The 4,129-nt window shown below is 33.7% G+C and overlaps 1 pseudogene; it reads right to left on the bottom strand.

Annotated features, from left to right (window-relative positions):
- Positions 1 to 2,593: 2,593 nt before the first annotated feature.
- Positions 2,594 to 3,515, bottom strand: LOC107509439 (annotated as a pseudogene).
- Between the last annotated feature and the right edge of the window lie 614 nt (positions 3,516 to 4,129).

Below are 4,129 nucleotides of genomic sequence, written 5' to 3'. Positions count from 1 at the left end.
TTGCAAGTGTTTTTTCAAATATGTTTCTTTAACCATTCGTATAATTAATATTACTGTTCTTCCTTGGGCTGATATTCTAGGTTGTTTTTGCAGACTGTTTTTTGAATGTTGAACCAGCCTTGCATACCAGGACTAAATACCGCTTGGTCATGGTGTATAGTTATTTTATAAATTATTAGCTAAATTTGCTAATATTTTATTTAGGGTTATCACATCTGTTGATGAAAGATATTTTTGATATATGGTTTATATTTTTCTACATTTTTTATTTTCCGGATAGTATCTTTAACTGTCTTTGGTGTTAAGGTATTTCCAGCTTCATAAAATAATTAAGAAAGTATTCTTTTGCTTCTATATTCTGGAGTTATTTTAGAGAATTGATATAATTTTTTAAATTGATAGAATTTACCAGTAAAATCATTAAAACCTGATTTTGGGGGGGAAGCTTATTAATTAGTGATGTGATTTAGTTAATAAATATAGAGACATTTAAATATTTAGAACTATAAATTTTCTTCTATGGAAGTTTCCTTTAGTATAGATAGATAGGTAGATGATAGATAGATAGATAGATAGATAGATAGATAGATAGATAGATAATAGATAGATAGATAGATAGATAGATAGATGATAGATAGATAGATAGATAGATAGAAACTAAACTTTAAGATATTTTCAGTGCTTTTCTACTAAACTCTACTTGTCTTTTAGTTGTAGAAAATGAAAATGTAAAAGAAAGTTGATCCTTAGAGGTAATAAACATTATGGCTATAAAAGACTGTTAAAAAATAAATAGAAAGTAGCCCTTAAAATTTTAATAGAAAATATTAATACTTACAGAGTAACACATCTGAATTTTATCAATCAGGCCATCTCAAAATGTGTCTGATCTTTCTTTTTAAAGGTAGGAGGACACGGTGAAGTTAATTTATTTGAGGAATGGTGTTGGTCATCCTGTGTGGCATTGAAGGTGGTGGTCACAAATTGGATGAAGGTTTAAAGTTAATTTATAAAATTAAATAAATTATTAATGTGAAAAATCAATATTTATTTTATGTGTTCTATTCTTAAGTATTATTAAATTTGAGTCACATTTCAATAAGACGCAACATCCAAATTAACAAAAACACTGGAAACAATGCTGCTGCATGTACTTTTGTCAAAAGAGACCATTAACAGTTCATTATGTGCATCTTTCTATCTCTGAAAGGAAAGAGCCTACAATGTGCTTAAAGTGTTAACAGGAAATAAGTTTTTTAGCTAATCATATCTAGATAGCCTTTGTGTGACCTTTCATTAATTCCTTTGTGAAAGATTTTACGGAAGTCTATAGTCCATGCTCCTTGCTGAAAGATAATCTATCTTTCATACTTCCAAATCCTGCAGTTACGTGTTCTGGCCCATTAGTCATGCTGCAAAATTGTACATTCATTTTTCTACCATCATTTGGCGAACTTGCCATAGGAAATTAGCTTCTAGATCACAAGCAATCGCTCTTTTATATTATTATTTTTATGTGAATATCAGTTCTGCCAACAGAAAATTTAGGAAGAATAATCAAATACATATTTGATCCACAGGAGTTATGGTGGAGATATGTCTTTATGAGATTACACAAAATACTTGTAAGAATATCCAGCAAATTCTTGTGAAAGTAGCTGAATTTGAAAATTTATTTTCTACCTGAACTTATCTGAGATTTATCTATTTTGAAAACACCAATTTCCAAAGGACGACTGTGTAGTATGTTCCATAAATTAAGAGATTTTTGGAAAGGAAGAAATGGTTCACATTGTTTGTCTAAATACATTTAACACATATGTATGGGCATACACAGACATACATGTGGGGTTAAAAACTGATTAAACGTGATTTGAAATCCCACTGTTAGAATTCTGTACATTTAAGCTTTTCTTATAAACAAAACTTTTATTCCTAAACACAAGCATTATTTTTAGGTCCTTTCACTTCATGCTTCTCCAGAAAGGAAAGTAGTGGCACAGTGAGGTCACATAGTGCCCATATGTTTTCATGAAGTATAAGGAAAATGGTGCTAAAATGAAAGGGAGGACTGGAGACATTTTTTTAGTGTCACTAAATATCCTAGTAATGTCCTCAGGGAAATCAGATGCATTTAAGTTTATAAACGAAATCTACCAGAATCATTCTTATTTTACATTTGAATTTAGTTTTGTTTCGTTTTGTTTTCAGGAAAAAAAAAAAAAAAAGATAATTGACATAAACTAATTGTGCTCAGCAGGAATACTATTCTATTTTCAAATACAGAGTTGTGGAGTTTCTCTAAAATTCCATGGTTAAAATGAAAGTGTTTCCAGTGGGGTATTTTCCCTTATGTATGGAATAATATATTCAGAAGAATAAACACTCAACACCAATATGGAGAGTAAATATTGGAATTTAAGGCCAGAAATCACTGTCCAAAGTTTGTTCCTTTAGGATCTGAAAGATCTTGTGATCTAAGGAACAGTTAAAAATGTAATTAACCTAGAGCAGAGTCTAAATTAACTTCTTTCAGTTATACCCACACTCTCAAGAACTAAGGAGAGAAGAGACCCTATCTTGAGGTGAAAACTCAGATCACATACTTACAAATCTGCTTTGTCCGGACACTATAAATGATAGGGTTGAGAGCAGGTGGGATAACCACATAGAGATAGCAACAAGGATGTGTACATAACGAAGAATTTTTTTTTTTTTTTTTTGCCAAATTGGTAGGTGAGAAAGGAGAAGAGAGAGGGTGAATAGAAAACACACATGACCCCAAGATGTGACCCATATGTGCTCAAGGCTTTATGACGAGCATCTCGAGATGGTAGGCAGAAAACTGCACAGAGGATGTAGGCATAAGAGATTCCAAGCAGTGCCACATCCAAAATAAGAAAAGAAGCCACAAAAAGCCCATAAATGGCATTAATTCGAATGCTGGCACAGGCTAACTTGGCAATATCCATGTGTTCACAATAAGAGTGGGCAATAATTCAAGCCCACGGAAAGGCAGATGATGGGTTAAAGAATGGGCGACATGAGCAGGACTGGACGCATTATAATACACACACCAAGGCCCACTAGCACTCAGGGTGTCAGGATGGTTGTATAATGGAGGGGTGCACAGATAGCTACATAACGGTCAAAAGCCATTGCCAAGAGAACAGTAGATTCCATTCCTGTGAAGGTGTGTATGAGAAACATCTGAGCCACACAGGCTCCCGAACCAATTTCATGTGCATGAAACTAAAAGATACCTAGCATTCAGGACACGGAGGTTGTGGAAAGGGCCAGATCTATAGCTGATAAGATGGCTAGAAAGTAGAACATGGTATCCCACAGTGTACGATCCAACCAGATGATCAGGAAAAGTGTAGCATTGCCCAGCACTGTTATTAAGTAAATGGAGCAAAAAGACAATGAGATCTAACCATGGGACTCCTCAAGTCCTGGGATGCCTGTAAGAAAATGTTGTCTGGGTGGAAAGTGGTAGTGTTGGTGTGGAACATCTTCCCATTGACAAGAAGCGAAGTATTTGATTGCCTCTAGAAAGAAAAATAAGATCTATAAATGCAGAGCTCAAACCTTCTCCAATAGGTATAATGTTTATCTGTTTTTCCAATTAGAAAAGCTAATTTAAAACTTGAGTCCAGAGTCAGATGTAGACAGACTGAGCACTCTTCAAATGATGTGGTGGGGGCATTAACGTTATGATAAATAACCCTCTGAGATATTGGACAAGAGTATCTTACACTTATTTATTGAAGCCATATACAAAACTTGGAATGTATTTCAAAAACAAAGAGATTTCTGTCCATATTGAGATCTCAGCCTTCTTTGAAGACAAAGTACACCTTGCTTAAACACATCAACACAAGATCACAGAACTACAGATACAGACACCTGCCAAAAAACATAACAATACATATAAGAACATGGATGCACCCAGACATGTAAGATGATAGAAAATCCAGCAAGGCTTTTAAAACTGTTGTTCAACATCAATTTTTACAATGATACATATTTAGAAAATCAGATCCAAGTTATACTTCATTAATCCATCCCTACATGTTTACACATATTTCCTCGCAGACACACCACACTGTACATCAGATATAAAAAG

Source organism: Rousettus aegyptiacus, unplaced genomic scaffold (genome assembly GCF_014176215.1).
Source record: "Rousettus aegyptiacus isolate mRouAeg1 unplaced genomic scaffold, mRouAeg1.p scaffold_m13_p_5, whole genome shotgun sequence".
Lineage (NCBI taxonomy): Eukaryota > Metazoa > Chordata > Mammalia > Chiroptera > Pteropodidae > Rousettus > Rousettus aegyptiacus.
Note: the sequence above shows the minus strand (reverse complement) of the source record. Positions and strands in the feature narration are given on the sequence as shown.